Here is a 24,763-nt window from a genome sequence, read left to right as displayed (position 1 = left end):
AGAGTGGCCGTTGAATAAGGCGAGTGGATTAGAGGAGAGCTGTCGTTGAATAAGATCAATGAATTAAAGGAGAGTGGCCGTTGAATAAGACGAGTGGATTAGAGGAGAGCTACCGTTGAATAAGACCAATGGATTAGAGGAGAGCAGCCGTTGAATAAGACTAATGGATTAGATGAGAGCGGCCGTTGACTAAGATCAATGGAATAGAGGAGAGCAGTCGTTGAATAAGACCAATGGATTAGATGAGAGCAGCCGTTGAATAAGACTAATGGAGTAGATTAGAGCGGCCGTTGAATAAGATCAATGGATTAGAGGAGAGCAGCCGTTGAATAAGACCAATGGATTAGAGGAGAGCAGCCGTTGAATAAGACGAGTGGATTAAAGTATATGGCGGCTGTTTTAGGACGTTTCGTTATGTCGCATTGGCGTGCACGTGGTTGATGTAGCAGATACAATTATGTAGTACTGACGCGTGCATCGCCTTGCCATAACGAAAATATTTTTGTTTTGTTGCGTTGATGTGTGCACCAAATCGAAACGAACACTGCGTCAACAAAAATATCGTATTGGCGCGCAGGCTAAACTTTTATTAAGTCTTCATTTCTGATGTAGACATAAAAGTGGAAACTAATAAGAATGTGTTGTCTTGGTAATTTTTAGTCCTTTTGATCTATTATTGCTGTGCAACAGACAGTTTATGCCAAAAATTGGGAGGGTCAAAGTATATTCTGTCCCACTTTAAATGTTGGAGGGCGCATCCACTCCAACGCTTAAGTAAAATCAAAACAACTGTATATCTAAATGTTACTATAAAACAGGAGATAGTATAAGTCAGGTCTGATTTGAGGGGCAGGAATGAGATTTCTCCGTAACTTGCTAAATGTTATATAATATTAGATCTATGTTCATTCACTCCCAAACAATAACATAAATGTATCTAGAAATGCAGTATACGAAGCATTATTTTATCAATGGACCGTATATAACAGGGAATGACAGCAGCCATTAGCAAGACGCAAAATCATCAGCCATTTTAAAAGAAAACAAGAATAAATTTATTAATGACTGTTAATCACATCATTTCGTTGGCAGATGAGTTAGCGTCCGACCACATACGTCTGTCACACCCACTACAACTAAAATATCAGTATAAATGAAAACTACAACACAGTTTAGTGGGAAAAGGCCGCGACTTTATTTAAAGATTTCTCATGGCAACTGGCAAGGTGAGATAATGTTTAAAATGCACATACTATACAAACAGCTAAAGATGTATATTGCAAATAACCTAATTTCATTTGCCCCAGCGACACTGCAAAGGTACAAACAGAATACATTAAATAATGAGATAAAATTTGAATCAATCGAAAGAACAATCATCCCCAGCGATGGCTGCAAAAGGGGGGAAAATACTAACTGTACATAGAAGTTATTAGAGAACAAAAGTATCTTTCTTCTAACAGAAAACAGTAATCAACAATTTTACATTCTGATAATAGAAAAACAAACTTACGGCATCAAAATGTAAATGTTATTCAAATATGTACAAATGCTATACAAGATGCCGTCATATCAATTGATATGCATGCCACAATCGAATCTGTATATTAGATAATACAGTTAAAGCCGCTACACTTTTTACGGTGAACAAATTCGATTGTATATTTCTCAAACGGAATACGAGCCGCCCACGAAAAACACCCTCCCCGATTTTAACTAGGACAGGAGGAAACGTGTTTCCGTAGCCAATGTATAACACATTGAAATGCTCAGACTATTCCTCGAAATACTGAAAAACGGAACGAATTCAAGCATGCTAAAATATATATCAATACTCTACGACTATCATTTTTCTGTAACAATTTCGTATAATTGCCATGCCTAACTTTACAAAACTGCGGGAGCAGAAGAACACGAAAGTACATGTAAGTGCATTATATATACACTTTATATAAAAGTTTTATGAATTAATTTGAAAAAACGGTGTTCATCATAATTAAATGTCCCGTATGAAGAAAAACTTTACTCGTGTCACTGACCATTTATGCACTTAAGGTCCCGAAGATAGGTCTGCACTGTGAAACGAAGGCATGTACAGTCAAATGAAAATTCACGTATCGTGGGGGCGAGCAAAACATGCGACCCAGGTGTCGATAGCAGACCAGCCATTGAGCAAAGTAACTGAAAACTGATCACGTCGAGTCTCCAGACTACCTAATCCTACTGCCTTCAACCTATGACGTCATGTAATAACACAACATGTGATCCACCTTCGACGTCAGGTACTGACACAGTGACTTAGACAGCAGGCCCAACTATGCTGGAATGCGTTTTTGGTTTTAATTAGTTATAATGAACTTATATTTAAACAGTATTCTACAATGCCTTGGCTCTCAGTCCTCGACCGAATTATTAGTGGCTTCTAGCCAATTTCAGCCGAGAGATTGTACTACACATTCATTAAAACACAAGTGCAGACCCACATTTAAGACTTATACGCCGGCAAACTATGACAAGGCTTCTGCTAACACTTGTAAGACTCATGACATTTTCCTTAAACAAATATAAACCATGATCGGTGGTCGGCAGCTTTTCAAAGTGGCGTACCATTAACCAAGGCTTATAAGCTATTTCCTTCACTACACAGAACACTAACAAAAACATGACTATTCAATAAACTTGATACCATTCTGAATTAAAATATTACTTCCAAGTAATGCGATTACTTTAAAATTAATGCATATGGTTTTGGTCTCTTCTACTCCCACAGTGCAATTTCAAATTAGAATCAATATTCTATGAAAACGTTATAAAGCCGCGACAAATAATAACGTTAACATATATATTTATACATCTATCAGTTTGAGTTTCTGGTGTTCAACAGAACATTTACGAACAACATTTACTAACAGCACTAACACTAAAGTGCCTGACCGTATGGGTATTCCAGTTCATTACTAAAGTAGTTCTCATAGCAATAATCTCACAAAATCCATGTCATTATTTTGATACATCCTCTCAAAGAATGATCGTAAACTTTATTGATACATCCTCTCAAAGAATGATCGTTAACTTTATTGATACATCCTCTCAAAGAATGATCGTAAACTTTATTATATGACCAAATCAGTCACTTCATAGCTGTGTGTGTTGTTTGTGGGAATACCACTTTCTGCTATTTTCCTGTTCCCTTATGGCATATTCTATGATCTGAAACAGATCTTCTATGCAGGAACCTGAAAAACAGATGAACAGAAGCAGCAAAGATTTCTGATTCACAATAAAGTTATAAACAATATGAATAAATATGGGCATGGGCGGGTGGGATAAATTCAGTGAAAGTCTATGTTGTTCCATTGCTGACGTGGATTGAAATAGCCATGCAAACGTAGCAAATCCAAAAACGAAATTCACGCTTTTTTCATTACAAATTGCGTCCAAAATACTAAGGGAAACAACTAGCGCATGAATGAATACTAAAATACTGTTCTCGTAGCGACCTCCTTACTGGGACAGTGGTCCATGAAAAATAAACAAGTTTATTATGCAAAAAGGGCAACATAAAACCAATTATTTTATCAATGGACCGTATATAACAGGGAATGACAGCAGCCATTAGCAAGACGCAAAATCATCAGCCATTTTAAAAGAAAACAAGAATAAATTTATTAATGACTGTTAATCACATCATTTCGTTGGCAGATGAGTTAGCGTCCGACCACATACGTCTGTCACACCCACTACAACTAAAATATCAGTATAAATGAAAACTACAACACAGTTTAGTGGGAAAAGGCCGCGACTTTATTTAAAGATTTCTCATGGCAACTGGCAAGGTGAGATAATGTTTAAAATGCACATACTATACAAACAGCTAAAGATGTATATTGCAAATAACCTAATTTCATTTGCCCCAGCGACACTGCAAAGGTACAAACAGAATACATTAAATAATGAGATAAAATTTGAATCAATCGAAAGAACAATCATCCCCAGCGATGGCTGCAAAAGGGGGGAATATCTGTTAGCAATAAACATTATCAAAGAACTGATTTGAATCATTATTTTCCGTCTTTTATTATTAATCACCTTGCCTAGTGCCATACCTGAAATGCACTTATGTGTGTTGAAGGGCCACTCAAATTATTATTTTTACATACGTATATATACATTATAAATAAATGAAACTGCTGAATAAAATAATAATTGCCCCAAGGTTAAAACCAAGCATTACTTTTATCATATCAAAGTAGAAATTTGTGTAAGGTTTAGCAGTATATCCGAAAACCATAGAAATTTTTAGTGAACGATCAACATCTTTATAAACAACCCATCCGTCAAACACATTTTATTTTACCGTTCTGTCCCGTAGAATTGGATAATTAAATATTCGAAAAGATTTGTTCCCTTACAAAAATAATGCCATTTGTACATAAATAAAATTAAAAAATAGTCAAAAACGACGTTTAACCTAGATATGTAAATATTAAGCATTCTTACATTGTTGCAAATGCAACAAAGGAAGACATGTAACATTTTTTTATAACAATACTGAGGTTTCAAAGGCGCTGAACTGACAAAAGTATGACCGCTTCATGCAGGCCATTTCGAAACCCAATACATAAATATATATATGAGTAAATTGACGATGGATTTACAGAATGAAAAATGCTGTGTATGCTACATTAAATTTTCGTGTAAAACAATCATTACTTTCTCTGATTCGATGATGTTTAAAATTTCTTCTCCAAAACATGGACCTAACACATTTCAACAAAATGGGCGAATTCCACCAGTGTATAAATGTAAACGTCTGTCTTAAAATGATACCCCTCAAGATTTTTTTTTTAAACACGAGAATGTACTGTCATTATTTGATAATGTAGCCGCTTCTGTGGCACATTTGTTAAACATGTTAAACACACTGAGAAATAAACATATAACATAAACGACAGTAGAGCAATTTAAAAGTGATGTAAGAAAAAAAGGGTAGAATTTCATTTCTTTAATATTCTATAAGCATTTCAAAGTAGATATTAAACATATGCTTATGTTTCTCATAAATATACTACACAGTTTTGCAAAATTAAAGCATTTTGGTGTCCTCGCAGAGGCAAGCCCCTTAATATGGTTAGAAAATGGTCATGATAATGTTTCATTAATCAGCTAAATAAATAAAATGTATGTATCGGGGGCGATCCGTCCTAGACAGTTATTATGATTTGTTTATATGTATATAAACATGTATATAAGATACTTGCCTTTTCTAAAATAGAGATGTTTCACTACAATAGATGGCTACAGATACAAATCATCCTGTTAATTGAATGCTCATCTAGATTTTTTTCGGATGTCCATCACAACAGGTATACAACCCATATCGGCAATCACTGGAAACATGGCGACAGTAAGAAATTTGTGAACCGTTGTGTGCCAATCGATGGAATCTGTGATGACAATAATTTAGCCAATGCCGCTGAAAAAATATGAATGAAACAGCAGCAGAACGGATGTAAGATTATGGTATTAGTCTCATATGTGATACTCCTCGGAAAACAAAACTCACGAAGAGAAAAGGACCTGTAAGGTGGCTAGAAAATGCAGTCTGGCTGTCTGACATGCATATCATGAAAGTGTAGTCACCCATATCATTTCTAATACCTTATACCAACGACTATTTCTTTTATAAATTTAATTTTTAATGTTGACCTGGAGGTATTTTCCCTAAATAAGCATGAAAATTAATGAAAGAGCTGAACATTAAAGACTATTTATGACAATGCACTTGAACGCTAACTGGACAGGTCAAGACAACATATTATGCCCGAATCATGCAAAAAATACCAACTAAACAGGAATCAACACTGCCATGCCCTTATATGCGGAACTCAAATTAGCTATAGACAAAATTTACTTGTACGAATTTTGCTATTTTTACTAAAACCTAATTGTTCAAAGGACAAAAGGATACAGTACGCTTGTACTGCGCATACAGTTATTCCCAAACACAGACCTGCACTGACCAAACAGACGGATACGCTTCAAGGGGGTCCTCTTTGGTGGGACCCTGGTTGTTAGAGGTTTAGCAAAGACATTTATTTCTATTTAACTTTCTTTTTTTTGCAACTCTCGACGCTTGGGGACGGCCGATGAGAAGCACATTTTACCTTGAAGTATATAAGCGCAGGTCAGTTAAGGGAAGCCGACATAGACGACACTTCAGCCGACACTTTTTTATAGTCAAGGCTGCCTCTAACAGTTAAGGGGTTTTACTTTTTTTTTTATTTTACCCCTTAAACCAATATAAAGCATGTACTTGTGCCCCCACAACAAAAGTACATAGCTGCACAGATTATGAAGACGTGGCTGCAGGCATATTATCTGCCAAACCAGTGATATAAACTAGCTATTTTCATTTAGGGGCCCAGACTGTCCAAACTAAATGTTAAACATTGGGTATATGGGCATTTTATCCAACAATTTAGGGGCCCAGCCAAATATCTAGAGGCCAAGGGCTACTGTGCCCCTGCTTATTTATATCCCTGTTTACGCAAGCTTACACGCTTGTAATCAGCCTATATATTTATCATTACATTTTTTAAGCTGCCGTAACAACTGGTTGGCAGTATATATAATTTTTTTAGCTAATAGCACATATGGACAAATAATTCCGCAACCAAGCATTTATGCTTGCATTTCAGTCATTACACCAAAAGGTACAATGAAAGGTACAATAGCTCAATGCTTTAGCCCCGTTGTGAAACTTAAAGGACGAAAAACAACACAGCGCCCCATTAATAATTTGCCCATATTTTTTCCCCTTTTTTATTGATTCAAAATGAGCACAAATAACATTACCTTTATAATTAAAATTAGAAATCTTATCTTACGTAGGGCCTAACCAGCCAGTGCTCAATATGGGCCTTGAACCTGTGACCCCTCACACTTCGATAGTTCTTTTATTTTTATTATTATTACTTTTTCAGTCAGATGTGCTATAAACTAAGCTCGCCTGGTGCTTGTACTTGTAAAATAAAATAAATTAAAAACGGGCTAAAGAATGGACAATAATATTATTTGAATGTTTACACCTTCACAATAATGCTTAATGCATTTACAATATAAACAATATTACTTGTGGTTCAAATTAAACATGCAAACAGCTGGCAGACAGACATTATGTGCACGCTCAAGCTTATAGCCTACAGTTCCCTCTTTAAGCTACGCCATTGACCTACTGTCTACAATATGACCGCATTTTCGATCATTCTTAAAATATTACTTAGATTCTTTCTATCACTGAATTGAATTTAATGAACCAAATTAAAGAATACGACTCACTCGGTACACCATTCATTTGTGTCTAAGAGCTTCCATCAATGAAGATGCACTATGACTGTAACCATTCCAAAAGCCACGATACAGTCATTCAATCAGTTCCGGCATTCAATTAGTTCCGACACACTTTCTGAAATTAAGCTTGGCACAGTGTCAGTATGTTCAAAAACTCTATTTTTGCTATTGGGTCATATAAAGTAACCAACAAGGGTCAACAAGCACTTGCAGTTCAATACGAGGTTACGGATGCTGCGTTTTCTTCGATGGAGGTTCTGAGGAGCTTGAAAGTTGGAGAGCGATTTCTTTTATTCTAAAAACATAAATACCAACAGGTTGGTATCATTTTGTGTATTTATATTCATTCTATTGATAACATTCGTCAATATGATTTGGCAGTTTCATGTAAGCGAGTAAAACAGCATCATTTAAAGGCCGCTCGCTAATCAATTCCGGTACATGTGCTATATATGTTGGGGGCCGTATAGACGTTATCTTTACTTGTCACATACGCTGTATTTAGTGCTATTTTGTAGCATGCTCTGCTGTTCAGTGGATATCTTTGGTCATTAAACTCAGTCCACATGCAAAATATATATTATAATATTCTTATGGAAGTTACGTTGTGCTGTATTATTTTGTCTTTTAACATTTACTGTTAAAGAACATGCTGTCTGATGAATAGATTAGAACAGTATAGAATCTATTTTTAATCATAAGCCATATAGACTCTATATGATTATTCCAATCACATTTTTAAAGTATGTTAACTTAGCAACCACTTAAGGACCAGGTCATGTCATTTACCAGAAAAGTTGTGTGTGTATATATTTTCAGCCTCTATGTTATTAGTGTAGCCTGGTTTTAATGACACCAGTTATCATGTGACACACAGTATAAATGCTCAGCAGACTAACATTATTTGTAAGATAAAATTCAAGTTGAAAAGAAAATACAATGCTGCATTGCATATCCCTAGTTGGCATTTTTTTGATATTTGAAATATTCCATTTAACTCTTGGTATGATATTATTTATATTTGCAGCTACAATAGCCAGCCAGATGCACTTTCGGTAGATCACGGAAAAGCTCAGAGAAATCAGCACTTTGTATAGTCCTGCAGTTAAGACTGCAAAGTCTTTTAAGCTGTTTTTTTTAAATACAATTAATGATTTATAATAATATAAATAAGTCTATACTAATTTGTTCCACTTAGATTGCAGCTTATATTAATGACTTTTAACACCTTACTCTTGATATTGCGTTACCACTACTGTATATTATGAATGAAACGAAGCCATTTTCTCCTTGAATGCAGAGCACTTTTAGGTAAGGAAATACTGGTATCATCTGTGACTATAGATTTGAACTAATAACTCCTGCTATCTGAGTGGACAAAGATATCGTGGCTATTACTAGAGGCTTATGTCTTTTTTAATGTAATATAAAAATGAATAAACACGACATGTTATCTAGTATGTACAGATTACATGTTTAGAAAAGCGCTTCTTTCAGTAATGCATATGAACTGTTAAAGTTATAGCCAAAAAAGGAAGGTGATAGAAATTAAAGGTTCAGTTAAACTTTCTACTGTTGTCATCAGTATTCAAACCTTTGACAAATATAAGAGAAATATCTATGGGAAATAGAATTTAACAAGACAATAACTCGCACATAACCCTTTTTAAAATTCCCTAATATATTTTTCTACAAAAAATATGTGATGATATCAATGAACAAGTTATATAACTTTGTTGGTTAATTGTACTGTTTTTCTGTTTGTTACAAGTCAAAAAGCAGTTGATATGTTAAATATATTAAAATTATAAAATCATTAGTTTTATCAGGTTTTTAATTATTTCACCCAGAACATTTACTACATGAAATTATGTTATGAACTGAGCGGCTCGTGGATAACACCGCTGGACTGTCACAAATGACAGTTAAAAATTACTTTGAGATGACCCCCAAATAACCCAAAGGTCTATAAATAGATACGAGATCGGAACTGATTGACAGGTAACGGAACCAGTTGAACTGGATGTGTTGTTTACATACGGAGTTAGCATACTTTTGAATGCTCAATTTTGTTCAAGTTGGGCTTAAATTGTAGCTGAAATAATCGTCTTTCATCCCATTTAAGAAAAAGAAGTGTTTCCATAGCAGGTGTAGAATTTGAAGCAAAAACGCATAACGTGTGTCGGAACTGATTGAATGACTGTAGCTGCTTTGTCCACACACTTATTCTGAAGATCTTTATAGGCCTACCAATCATATTTCTTCAGGTTGTGGATAACTTCTCACGACGGATATGCAAGATAAATTCAGTGAAAGTCTATGTTGTTCCATTGCTGACGTGGATTGAAATAGCCATGCAAACGTAGCAAATCCAAAAACGAAATTCACGCTTTTTTCATTACATATTGCGTCCAAAATACTAAGGGAAACAACTAGCGCATGACTGAATACTAAAATACTGTTCTCGTAGCGACCTCCTTACTGGGACAGTGGTCCATGAAAAATAAACAAGTTTATTATGCAAAAAGGGCAACATAAAACCAAATAACTCCAACATCTAATAATTCAGGCATTTTGATTCGTTTAGTCGAGACGTTTACACATCGATAATTAAACCCCTTGTTCATTTTTGTCTGCATCTAACTTGGACTAATAAAGCTGCAGATACAAATCTGATTTGACTACGCGTCTGTCTCGGCCTGAAGCAAATACAAAATATACAAATACTGAATAATTTTATATGATTTGAGCGCAAATCCCCCTACTTCAATTTTTTGGGGTGGTGGAGGGAACTTAGATTTGCCCTTGTACGTATACCTGTCCGTTAGTATGGATATTCGTCCGTCCACCCGTCCGCCCGTCCGTCAGTCCAAATTTGTGTCGTGTATATCTAAAAACCTTTTAGACTTAGAGTCATGAAACATCACAAGAATACAATTCAACATGTGAATATGATACCTGGGGTTTTGTCTGAAATTTCACTATGCCGGATACGCAATGTGACCCTTGATTTGGTCTAAAACATGCCATAAAAGGGCCGCACCTACATCTCAATAAGTAGTATAGCATATGATGTTGTACACCTGATGTTCTGTTTGGGATTGCACTCAGCCAGGTCAGAGTTACGGCCCTTGACTGGGTAAAACTATAAATATAGGGCTTAAAAGTTTGTGTTGCATATATATCAAAACATATTTAGCCTAGAGTAATGAAACTATATACGGGTAGTTTTCAGAATTTGAAGTGTGCACTTGGGGTTTTATTTAGGATTTCACTCCACGAGATCAGATTATGGCCTTTGACTTAGTCAAAAATATGCTTTAAGAGCCTAAAAGTTAGTGTGACACTTATCTACAGAAGAATTTGAGCTGGAGTCGTGAAACGTTATAGGAATGTTGTAGCATGTAGTTTTACAAACATGGTTGCATTTAAGATGAAGCCTCTCCTACGCCCCTTCCCCCCCCCCCTCCCCACCACCTCCAAAAATAATTCTTTCGGTCTCTTTTATGTTATGTTTCTTGATAACGTTTGTAGCATCCGTCAAATACTGAATCTGTTTGTAGCATCCGTCAAATGCTGAATCTGTTTGTAGCATCCGTCAAATACTAAAAATGAGTGACCGGCTGTTACTTCAGTGATATGAAATTGACAACAATTCTGCTCCAGAACTATTGAACAAGAACATGCAATGCGTTGAAAAGGTAAATCACTTCTTTTAATAACTGCTTAAGTTTATTATTATTATTTTTTATTATCATTATTATTATTATTACTGTGCAATATTCTAGATTTGTTCTGTGATATGTATGCCATTACTTTGTGCCTTCTGTAATATTTTTTTCTCCAAACTGTGATACTATAAAACAGACGTGTATGTTTCGAAATTCCATGTTATAATTATAATAATATGTTTTGTTATTGTTATAACACTGATAAAATTGTATTTTTGATGAAGTATAATGTACTGGTCCTTTTGTGTATTAGTAACAACTTGAATTGTTCGTAAATGTGTGCTGTCTGATGTTACGGTGACATAAATATTATATTCACGAATAAATCTATCTGTCAACATCTGTCTGTCTGTCTATTGTTACTTGTATATATTTCCCTTTATCTTCTCGTTCCTTTCATAAGATTTCCAGTATATCATTACCTGCCTAGAGGCCGCAGGCGGCCACAGGTATATTGGAATGCAACAAGTAGTGTAGCACATGGGGATTGGGTGAATTCACGTGACTTTTTTTCCGATATGCGATTGGCTTATCGCATTTATGAAGGCCGTTTTTGCAATATAGCTGGCACTCTATATGATATAGAGAGAAATGTTTTATATAATTTATTCAAACTTTTAGCAATGATCAATATTGATACCTAGTTGTGCATAAGGGTTTTGTGTTAATTGCTCTTCAGTTTCCTGGATTATGGTCCTGTGTTGTCAACGAAGTCCAGGTGAAGGCATGAATCACATTTGTGAAAGCTCTAGTACAGTATTTCAATATGGTCAAGGAATGTGACCAGTTGAGCTAAAAGTTATGTTATACATGAAAGGGAAATATAGTTATTTTTGCTCAAAACAGTAACTTTCAGAATTAAGCAATACATATTTCATAGATCTACTTGTAAATCATGTAGAATGGAGTAATATTCCAACAGTAAAGCGTAATGGTATTATAAAAAACCCAAACAAACACGTTATTCCACCATAAGTTACTTTTTAGGCTGAGTGGTCACACACACATCCATAACAATTTCTGGTCTGTATAACTTCTGGCCGCAGGAATCTTTCGACTTGTAGGAATAATAGGGTTGGTTGGTTCAAACTGGTATTACAGTGAAATGAGATTATATCTGTTTAAGGAATCACTGAACGAATCCTCTATGTTAGATTAATTCTGAAAAGAGTCCATCCTATATCAATGTCATACTTAGCTTTTTAGATGAACCGGTGAGCTAATAAAATGTGTTATGTCTGAACTTGCCAATTAGACAATTCCCTCGAGATATAGACTTTTTACTGTAAAATCTGTCTGCCCCATTTAGCCTGTGCCGTAAGGAGGTTCGCACTGAATTGGTGCTCATAGCTTACTTTAATATTTCAGCGTTGAACGAAAGCAGTTATATTAAAAAAATGGCGATAATTTTCAAATTTCTGGACGAATTCTAATTGTGAGCACTCACTGTCTTTGTTATCTACAGTTATCCATGTAAGTTTCTGACTGGGTGCATTGTATATTGCAGTTTATATTTCCGCAGTCTTTTTTAGCTCACCTGTCACGTAGTGACAATGTGAGCTTTTGTGATCGCCCTTCGTCCGTCGGCTCCGTCGTTCGTCCTCAATTTCTTATGAACACGATAGAGACCACATTTTGCAATCAATTTTTATCAAACTTGCACACAGCTTGTATTGGCATAATATCTCAGTTCATTTCGAAAACTGGCCAGATCCGTTGAAGAGTTCATGAGTTATGGCGCCTTAAAGAGCCAAAATTTGCTATTTTGGCTTTCAGCCATATAGAGACTTCATTTATAATTCGATTTGATACAAACTTGCAAAATATCTTTAACAACAATAGATCTTAGATTCCATGATAAATCCGTCAGATCCAATCATAGGGTCCGGAGTAACGGCCCCTGATTGACCCATGAAAAAGCCAAAATTTGATAATTTTTACCTTGTGAACACGATAGAATTTTTTTACATTTTACATTCGATTTAAACCACGATTATACACAACTTAAGTCACAATAAGATATCGTTTCCTTTTGAAAACCGGCTAGATTTCATCATGGGTTCTAGAGTTACTGCCCTGCAAAAATATTTCTAGTTAGGCCCTTTCAGCCATATAGGGATTTCATGTATGCTTTGATATGATACACACTTGCATAAAATATTTATCTTGATGATTTCTAGGCCAAGCTTGAAACTGGGCTATATGGGGTCAAAAACTAGGTCACCCGTTCAAATCAAAGCAAAAGCTTGTTAACATTCTTGAGGTCACATTTATGACCTTATCTTTATGAAGCTTGAGCAGAATGTTTATCTTGATGATTCCTAAGTTCGAAACTGGGTCATTTGGGGTCAAAAACTAGGTCACCCGCTCAGATCAAAGGAAAAGCTTGTTAACACTGTAGAGGCCACATTTATGACCCTATCTTCATGAAACTTGGTCAGAATGTTTATCTTGATAATTCGAAGGCCAAGTTTAACAGGTGAGCGATATAAGGTCATTATGATCCTCTTGTTTTATAAAAGTTACCACTATGTATCCTTTATTTAGTACAATGGGATCATTAGATAGAAACAACACTACTGAACTGAATACACACAATAAAATAAAGTAACAAGAAGTCGGTTCTGTTTTAGGGCCGTTTCGACTTCTTTCTTGATAATATAATCCCTTGGTACCAGGGGTCACACTGGGAATTTTTTTTCTCTGAGCCACTGCTTTTTCCGAAGATAAAATTATGAGGACAACAACGGCGAAGCGCATAGCATTGACATTCTTGTAGGACTACATTATATGTACCAAAGTACTCATACTACTCAAGAAATTAATGTAGTTATTACATATGTCTTAGTAACCCTAAAAATTAAAAAGCTATTTATAAAATCAATTTATGTTTCTTTCTAAAATTATCATTTTTATAAACATCTGCCATTTACATGTAATAAAAAAAATCTGAAAATCACATTTGAAATGAAGATGTCAAAAAAGAGTCTTATTTTGCACATTGCCTATAGGTGGGTGGGGTTCGATGCCTTCGCATGTTTTATTCTCGAAAAATACTTCAAAATAAGAGCTCCTTTTGCAACAGTTGTCATATTTTTCTTAAATGTAGACTTTTTATTGGCTTTTTATTAAGATTGCACTAAAAAAATCTCGTCAGAAATGACAGAAATATCCGAAAATCACGGTCGCGAAAACGGGTGACAAATTCGGAAAACATAAGTTAGAATTAAATATTTGCTAAAATACCTATGTTTTATTGCTTTTCTATCATCATAGCTATTCAATACTTACAATTTCTGCATGTCAAAAGCATTTTTATTTGTTTTTTCCCAAACTAACCTTCGGCAATCATAGAAAATTTGTCTAACGGCCGACTGCTCATAAAATCGTATCAAGTGCACCAAATGATGATTATAATTATCTAGTTTGTTATTCAATAATCTAGTTATCGCCAACTAACTGCCTGATCAAATAAAAAAATTGCAAATTGGCTCCCTCCCTTTCAATAACGGATGTTGTGTCTACACAGATTATCGATTTTTCACACCTTTTGGTTTGTAAAACTGGCAGTATTCGTAGTTTTGCAGACAGACATAGCTTCGGGCCATTTTCGCCAATTAGAAAATTTCGGAGCCACATTTAATTTTTTGTCGCAAATGGCTCAAGTGGCGCTTGACAGCGTGACCCCTGTACATTTGATCTTGTTTGGTTCTGATCAGTACTAATTAAAGCCCTGTCTGCTACAACTTCATTTGGTATTCTGAATTGACAGATGTGGTCAGTTTTGTACGTTTTTCCTTAATTATTCCTGTCTCATTTGTTTACTTTTAAAATTATTTCTTAGTAATCTTTACTTTTGATTACAATGACCCTTTTAACCACTTAACAACGTAAAATGCATGAGGCACAAGTGTTCTTAGTTGTAAAGTGTCTCAAGGTCAATAGGACCTTCCTTGGCCTACTTATCCCTAACACAACTGGGGACATCTATATACTAGTGACAATCGTCCTGCGAGGTCTGAAGGTTATAAAGCGCTTTTATAAATAAGGGAGGGAACTATTTTCAATGTGAAGATCACTGTGACCTTGACCTTTGATCCAAAAAGTTTATTTACTGACCACAAAGAAATCCGCATACGTTTGACGACTGTAGGCTAAAGAGGAGACCGTTTTCAGTTTCTAGGCCACTATGATCTTTACCTGTAATCTAGTGACTCCCAAAACAACAGGGATCATGTCGTGCTATGAAGTTCGGGGACCGGAGGCCAAAGCATTCTTCAGTTGTGTAGAGAAACTGTTTTTTGTCTCAGTCACTATGACTTTGACCTTTAACCTATTGACTACCAAAACAATTTGGGTCATTTACTGATAACAGGCAATCATCCTGAGAAGTTTTACAATTTGAGACCACGCATTCTGTATATATTGAAACCAAACGGTCTACCGAGCAACTGACAAACAAACAAACAAACAGACAGATTGACAGAGCGAGAAACAGATGAGGAAATCAATTTACCTCTCCTTTTTAAGGGAACGGCGGGGACATAATAAAACTAGAGAGTGTTAGTGCTTTGTAAATCGACTTGTTTTGACAACATCTGTGTTGTTTTCATAACTGAAACTGCTTTGACCCGTGGCTGCCATTCTGGAATGTCTCGAATGGTAACATTTACATATTATGGAAGCAGGAAGAACTCCTTTGGTATCGCCTCCAGAAAGTCTGCGGCGAGTGTTCCTCCAAGTACTGCAGACCAGAGCACTGTTCTGCGACGCTTGCAGGAACACTCGCAGACTTTCAGGAGGAGTTGTCAAACAAGCTCTTCCTCATGTTGACATCCCCAGCAGGCTCCAATTTATTTGCAATGGTCTGTGATACATAAAGGAACACTCGCAAACCATCAGGAGGTGGTGCCAGGCTATTTCATCTTACCGTAGACAACGAACAGGTTCATATTCATTTGCACTGGTCTGTAATACTTTCAGGAACATTCATAGGTTCTTATGAGTCAGTGCCAAACGAGCTCATCCTCTCACAGACATCCCGTGCAAGGTTATTTTCATTTGCAGTTGTCTGCAACATTTTAGGAACACTCGCAGACTTTCAGGAGGCGGTGCCAAACGGGTTCTTCCACCTAAATTTATCACCAACATATAGTATGTCGTCTGTCGCACTTTGAGGCCGACACATGACAATGCGATACGACATCGCGACAATGCGACACGACATTATTACAATGTCGCTTCTCATTGTCGAGCTCCGCTTCGCGTTGTCGCGTGCCGCGTCGCGGTGTCGTGTGTCGTTTCGCATTGTCCTGTGTCGCGATTCCGGCACGGTCACTAAGCACGACATTTCAAGTCAACAATGCGCAGTATCGCTTCGCATTTTAGAGCGTCGCGTTGTCGCGTGTCGAGCGTCGCGAGCAGCAAAAATGTCAGATTGTGACGAACTACAATGCGACACGACATCGCGACAATGCGACACGACACCCGACAATGCGACGTGACAGTGCGAAATATCGCGCTTTTGAAAGGCGACAATGTGACATGACACTACGATATTATTGTTCGATGTCGCGTCGCATTGTCGTGTGTTGTGTCGCGTCGTCGCGATGTCGTGTCGCATTGTCGCGATGTCGTGTCGCATTGTCGTGCGCCGACCTCAAAGCGCGACGGACGACATACGACATGGTCCAAACAGGATTCCGTAGGCTCCCAATAAGTAATATATTTATATATGAAAATGCAATTTACAAGACAGTGGAACTTATTATTAAAAAACAAAAATAAAACAAACTAAAAAAATGCACAGGTTTGACACGATGTATTCATCCTTAACGTACCTATATATACGTTCGTGGTATCAGAAGTAAACTTGTCCTCAAATTTAAAGCTGTTTATTCTTACATCAGTGTCTATTCCAGATTTACGTTAGCAGTTTTGTTTAAAAACAACGAAAACGACCGAAGCCATCGAATCCCACCGAGGCGTGTGGAACAGTTGCAATTGCATCAGCAAGCTGAGAACCAGTGCCGTGCTGAGCTGCCAAAATGCATTTCATCTTTGCGACTTTCGAATCCTTCGTCGTTGTCTTGTTTATGTAGAGGATATTACATGAGTGTCTTTTCATATTGAATTTATTAAAGGAGTTGAATAGAATGAAATGAAATTCTTTTTTTCACATGTTAGCCTTTCCTGTCGAAACATAAAAAAATCTACTTTCTTTTACTATATAAACAAGTCAATTTGACCAACGTCTCCTTAACAAATAATCAAGGCCTTTGAGTTGTTTATCGTCTGATTTACCACGGTCCAGAGTTCAAATGCGTAAGACTTGAACCACGAGGGCGTTAGCCCGAGTGGTTAAATACTGAAGCATCTGAACGATGAACCGTGGTAAATTAGACGATAAATAACAAGAAGGCCTTGATTGTTTTCATTCTGACATGCTCATTGATATATTTTAATAGATATTATACTGGACTTCGTTTACCTGAGGAGTAATGTATCGAACGTCATGCGGCAATATGACGTCATAATTGACGTCATAATGCTCTCTTACCGGTCCGCGCGTCAACCGTTGTTTATCGCAGAATATATAGAGCTTGATTTCTTCTTTGTTTAACTGGAAAGCAAATCGAACCATGTTAGAAAATTCTTTAAACGACGTCGACGTCAAAGCTTTATTAAATTAATGGCGTTATAACACTCCCGCGACGTCAAACATGTGATAAAATTATGTTTTACAGTCTGTCGACTGGACGCTTTTATTTTCTGAAGACGTCATGAATTTTTTAACAATAAAAAGAAACTTTTAAGTAAATGAAAACGTCCATTGTTTCCAAAAATCCTCTCCGATTTCTATACGATTTCAGTATAAATATAGAATGTAATTTGAAAGAAAAAAATCTGTATTTAGAAGATTCAATTTGTTTGAGGTGATTTAACCAAAGGAAAAATACAGAATGAACAAAGATTAATTTAACCCTTACCCTACTGAATTTCTATAATGAATTGTCCCTTTCAATTTGACGTGCCAAATTTACATAATGTTAAAAGTGCTTACAAAATGATACTGACTAAATAGCGAACATTGCAGATCTTTATCGGACTGCACGGATAAGCAGGTTGATCATGATCTACACTGGTTGCAAAGGCAGAATCAATCGCGTCCAGCAGGGTTAAAGTGGAATTACATGAACAAACCTATAAAAGTCCGATAAATTTAGACCAATAGATTTAAATAAATTATTTAAATAAAACCGTTTAAATTCCAAGTGCACTGGCAAGCTGAGAACCAGCTAACGCAATATATAAACCCAAAGAGACTCTTTTTAAATGAAAGTTGTTGCCCTATTGTGTAACTGCTTGATGGTATAACAGTATTATATACTTCACAGAAATTTCAGTGTCAGTTATGTTGAGGATAACAAATGGGCAGCTGGCAAATTTTTATTAAAAGCTTACCCTGTTAGTGTATCTAAGATGGCTTCTGCTTGCTAGCCATCAGACAATTACATATTCCTGGTAATAACAATTATGCAAAAGACTTCAAACTCTGAGAACAGAAATTTGATTATTTTCTTGTTGCAGAAGGACACACAAAACTCAAGAAGTCGTTTTATTGACATCTACTGGGGATGATGGATTACATGTTTTCAATAATTTTACTTCGATACATATTATATTGTTAAAGAACTAATTATAAATTCGATCACTTTTGCTCAAAGAAAAATGTTCAAGAAACAGAGCCATCTTCCTAATGCCAGTCGGAATTCGACGGTGAAATGAAAACTTTTTAGTACGTGAATGCTGAAAAATAAACGTTGGTTCGTCTGCAACTTCCAGAACTACAAAAGGCCATGCAGGAGACAAAATCATTTCATCTGTCTTATTAATACAGTTTATTATTAAACTTGAGTTCCTGTTATGTTTTGACGTTCCAGATGCTGACCATTTACTCGTACAAGTAAAATTTCTGGGTGACTTGCTGCCTGCCTTCTGAAGTGTTCAACCTTACTGCAGAAAAGAACCCAATACATCCTATATTATTAACATCATTTCACTTTAATTGTAAATATTAAATATATATAAATCTAAATAAATTAGAGTGAGAAACTGGAAATTATCAACAGTTCGTCAGATCTTGTTATGTTACGTTGCAGGTACAAACTGTCCAAAATAATTACTTGCTGTTTCAAACTGACTGGAGATTAGTAGGCATCTTAATTACCTTTTTTCTAAATTTGATTTTTTTTTCACAAACAGTCCTACATACTAACATCTTCCTAAACTCTGACGGTATGCATAAGCCACTTTAAATCACGCTCTGACGTCATGCTTATCGGTGGGTGTCTTTGGCCGTAGCTATCAAAACAAACATCTTGCAGATAGCTGGGTGAAACGCGCAGTGACGTCACATGATGTATAAGCGACTGAATTAGGTTTGTAAAAGATACTTTTGCTTTAACTGTACTGAATATTTAAGTGTACAGTAACAATGAATGCTAGATGTTTGTCCACAGGACACGGGTGTCCCCACTTTCTGTTATTGTATATGTATATGGTTTCATGACTCGAGGTGAACTATTTGTAAGATACATGTAACACAAATTTTAGGCACTTTATGTGTGTTTTTCATTAAGTTAAGGGCCATAACACTGGTCTAGCAGAGTGAAATCTCAAAGAGAACACTAAGTGTACAACTGTTTGAAATACATGCGACACAAACTTTAAGGTTTTTTGGCATATTTTTTATTTATAATAAGGGCCATAACTCTGCTCTGCGTGAGATTCCTAGTAAAACCCCAAGTTCACAACTTCACATGCTTAATAACAATCGTGTAAGGTTTGATAATTCTAAATACTTTTGAAGAAATGACCTATTTATCCTGTCAAAACATTTTTCATAATCGATGAAAAGGGAATAGACTTTATGACCAGAATTCAATAATTTTGAGATTACCGAGTGAAATATAAAAACGCAATCGACAGTACTCTTTCCTTTTTGAAAACCAAACTGATTATTTGATATTTTCTCATATTTAACTGTCCATTTTGTTAGCCTATTTAAAAGGATCTGAGAGTATATTTTTGCAAATATATTGTTCAGCGTTATACCGCGATAATTTTTTACATCAGTTTCATCACCGCCTTTAAATAAAGGTACTATAAACCCATCTCCCCAACATTTGGGATACTCGGAATTTGTGAATAGTCCGTTAAATAGTGATAGTAAATATGGTGAAATTACATCATACGACGCCTTGATAATTTCTGCGGATATGCAGTCGGGACCGCACGCCTTAAAATTATTTTGTTTAAAAACTGCTTCGCGGATCTCAGATTGTAATATCACCCTATCTAATTCCTCATCATAAATGTCTGTATTTTGCTCGTTTTCTATGTCATTAAAAATTGCTATTTACATGGTCACTCAATAATGTATTAAAATGATTGTATAAATCTTCTATTTTTATTTCATCGCTATCACTATTTTTATTTTTATGGCATTTCTTTATTGATTTCCAAAATTTACGAGGTTGACTTTTCGCAATTTTTTCTAATCGTTTTCCTTCATTGAGCTTAAATCTAGCTTTTGCCTTTTTCCTTATTCTGTTATACTTAGTACGCATGCTTGTAAAAATAATTCTATTTTCCTCATTTTTGTCTTTTACGAATGTATTTCTTGCTTTCTTGAAATTATTTTTTGCTGTGTAACAAGATTCATCAAACCATTTCGATTTATTAGATAATCGAGAATTTGAATTCGAGAATTTTATTGACTTTCCAAATATTTTTAATGCGTTTTCATGTAAAAAGTTGGTTATTATTTCAACCTGGGAATCAACTGTATAATTTTCATCATAACATGCGTCAAGTTCGTGTCGATTGTTTAATAAAAGTGACTGAAAATCGTTGACTTTTTCTTCGTCCCATACAATCTTATTTTCCGTATGATATTTATTATCCGGATTATTTGACTGGTCGCACGAAATAGAATGTTTCCCTTTAAAACTAAAATATAAAGGTGAATGATCTGAAAAACTGTTCCAGTCTAGTACTCTTGAACTCTCTCTTCAAAGAAATACATAAAATAAAAAAAGATTTTGTTTGTTTCAGTGTGGGATCAAGATATATTTCACTTGTGAACACCGTGATTTACTTTCTCACGAATTACATATGGTGTTCACTCGGTGAAGAGTATACTTTGATATTATACCAGAACAAACAAACAAACAAACAAACAGATATCCTCTATGTTACTGAATCTTTTAAGAGAGCTGTAAAACAAATTAAGATTTCCACATTATGCAAAAAGGAAAATAATCCTTTGCAATTATTAACAATAAAAGTTGTTGTAGGTGTATTTATAAATTATTTCCCTTGTTTTTGTTGGAAATAGAGAGGCAGAGACATATTGAATTTGAATGCTAACTTTAAACGGTAATTACACATATAAATTCTTTTTTGTTCCTTAGTTATATTAGTTCCAATTAAGAATTAATCATAGAACTATTGGCACAAATTATCTATTGCATAAATTTTGGGGGAAAGAGTTATAAAAGGTGTTCATTCTGTCATGGCTATTCACAAACTATAATCTATTTTCAGATTGTCAAATTTCAAGCTCCTTTTCGGAGGACATTAGATGACAGATTAAGAAAAAATGTATGAATGCTATTGATAATTACAAGCTGGAACTGATTTTATCATTTTAAACTGATATACAGTGCTCGTATTTAGCAACTGAGATTAACTTCATTGCTGCTGCATCTAAGTTTCTACTACACGTAACAAAACATCACTCATTGACCAGTTGCTAAATACGAGCACTGTATATCAATTCAATTCCTAATTTGTAATTATCAATAGCATTAAGATTTGTTTAGAGGATAGACATATATTGTAAGGAAATAAAATAGGACCAAAGACATGTTTGAAGTTTAAATGCAGTTAGCCCAGTAGTTTCTGAGAACCCAGCTTAAATGCAAAACTTTAACATGAAATTTAAAATTAAAAGGGGCAGAATTTTGAAAAAATAAAAGCTAGAGTTATGTACCTTGTCTTAGAAGGTCATCTCATAATGAAAACAATATGTGCGAAGTTTGAAAGCATTATGGCTAAGTAGTTTCTGGAAAACCTGCATAAATGCAAAACTTTTAACATGAAATTCTACGTTAAAAAGAGGCATAATTTGAAAAAAAGCTAGAGTGATCTAACTTATCCTGGGAAGTCATATTATGATGCAAAGACATGGTTCTTATGTCTGAGAAACCTGATTACATGCAGAACTTTAATCTGAAATTTTAAGTTAAAAAGTAGCATAATTTTGACAAAATAAAAGCTAGAGTTATGTAACTTGTCCAGAGAGTTCATCTCATAGTGCTGAAGACATGTGTGAAGCTTGAAAGCATTTGTCTTAGTAGTTTCTGAGAAACCTGCTTACATACAAAGGGTGATTCCAAAAGCTCTACTATTTGAAAATTTTAGACAGTCGAGCTAACAAGTGAATGAAGCATTTGGTTGTTTGGATTTAACACCGCTTTTCAACAGTATTTCAGTTATGTAACGGAGGGCAGTTAACCTAACATGTGTTCCTGGATTCTGTACCAGTACAGACCTGTTCTCCGCAAGTAACTGCCAACATCCCCACATGAATCAATGGTGGAGGGTGAATGATGTCAGACACTTTGTCTTTTATCAAATCGTCACGGAGAACATACGCCTCGCCTGAGGATCGAACTCACGACCCGTCGATCCGTGGATCTGCGCTCTCCATTTTGAGCTAAGCGGGCGGGCTTAGTGAATGAAGTACTGCCATGTCGTACAAAGTACCCTATTGGAAGGCAACTAATTTTCTCTACTTCCGTATAATATAATGATCTGATATCTGTCGATAATGTATAAACAACATTGTATCATTGTATATATATATATACACAGTTTGTTATAACACAGTTTTGGATCACAATATGTATATGTATTAATTTATGTCAAGTAATATTGAAATCCTTTAATGGATGACAGATTTATGGGCTGGACAGGAAGAAAACCCCACTGAACTTTGACTTCTAAGTGTGATCTTGACCTTTGAGATAGCGGTCTTGGTGTTGCGCACGACACATCATCTTATTATGGGGTATATTAGTTCCAAATAATTGTAAGATCTATGAATTGTAGAGTTACAGACTGGACAGGAAAAAAATTCTCTTGACATTTGACCTCCAAGTGTGACCTTGAACTTGGTGTTAAGGGTTCGAGTTCTGCGCGTGACATGTCGTCTCATCCACAGGAATATTTGTGCCAACCGATATTTACGTCCTGTCTTGCATGACAAAGTTATAGACCGGACAATAAAAACAATCCTATTGACATTTGATCTCAATGTGGGACCTTGACCTTTGAGCTACGGTTCTAGATGTTAAGCATGACACGTTGTCTCATTATGGGGAATATTTATGCTAAGTAATATTGTAATCACTTGATGGAGTTCTGACAGAGTTCTGGACCGAACACGAAACAGACCCTGTTCATGCCATATTAACATCGGACTACTAAGTATGATCTTGACCTTTACACTAGGGGGTCTGAAAGTTGGGCATGAAACATTTTCTTATTACGGGTACATTTGTGAAAGTAATATTAAAATCCTTTCATGGATTTTATATTTCGACGATTTAGAAAACTTAGAAAAACAAATGTATGAGTTAATTATAATGAACACAAAATGTCTCTGCAGAAAAATTAAAACATCGTGCTAGTATTTCCCACTAAGACTAGTGTTTTGACTCAAAATTTAAAAGGCGGTTAGTTTATCAGTCTGTTAAAGTTTCGAACAACTGTAGGGCCTTGACAGCCTTCCAAGTGTGATCTTGACCTTTGAGCTAGGGGTCCGGGTTTTGCGCATGGCAAGTCGAATCATCATAGGGAACATTTGTGTCATGTACTATCAAAATCTCTTGTTCATGGACCGGACACGAAATTGCGAACGGACGGGCGGAGAGAATGATAGACGGATGGAAAATGCTAACCTACAGTCCCCGAAATTGGTTTTCAACCAGTAGGGAACTAATAAAATTGACAGTAAGTATGGTATGACAAAACCACCACTACCTGCTGTATACCAGTCCTTTAAATTTAGCAACCCATTCTTGCTAAGTTATACAATAGGTGTACTTACTTCCCATCCCTGTGCACATCAGAATTGACATGATCCCTTGGCTAGAATGCCTGAACTCTATCCCACGGCAAGTAAGTCTATTGCCTTGACTTAACTTGGTGGTACTTGACAAAAACCTAGCGAAAAAGAATAAAACAATGCAATTAACAGTCTGGAAAAGGAATAAAACGCTTTATTTTGGAGACAAAAATAACAAGACAGTTTTCGTAGGGTACCCTATTAGATTATGTAATGAAGGGCAATACAGTGCCCTATATTGTAAGCTGAGTATTCACTTGCAGGCATACTTTAGGGGGATATCTATATGATGATAATTCTAACTGTATATGTACATCATGTTCCAGATTTACCTGGACTGATTCAATACAAACCTAGATTGTACAGATTGCCGCTGGGAGACAAGACAAGAACCAAGTACACTTCTGCCTTAAAAAGTTGTTTGACTTGACGAAATCCTCGAACTTCAAGAACTTGACAATTCTCCCTATGTCCTGTAAAA

General features: G+C 35.7%; 1 long non-coding RNA gene across 2 annotated transcripts; it reads right to left on the bottom strand.

Annotated features, from left to right (window-relative positions):
- Positions 1-1,171: 1,171 nt before the first annotated feature.
- LOC123566145 (uncharacterized) lies at positions 1,172-24,763 on the bottom strand. Of its 2 annotated transcripts, none has more exons than XR_008372152.1 (3): positions 24,636-24,763; positions 24,265-24,380; positions 1,172-7,648 (listed from the first exon to the last, which is right to left on the bottom strand). It is a non-coding gene; the product is annotated as an uncharacterized LOC123566145 (long non-coding RNA). The 2 variants fall into 2 exon arrangements; XR_008372153.1 differs by having other exon boundaries at positions 1,172-7,468.

Source organism: Mercenaria mercenaria, chromosome 8, assembly GCF_021730395.1.
Source record: "Mercenaria mercenaria strain notata chromosome 8, MADL_Memer_1, whole genome shotgun sequence".
NCBI lineage: Eukaryota > Metazoa > Mollusca > Bivalvia > Venerida > Veneridae > Mercenaria > Mercenaria mercenaria.
Note: the sequence above shows the minus strand (reverse complement) of the source record. Positions and strands in the feature narration are given on the sequence as shown.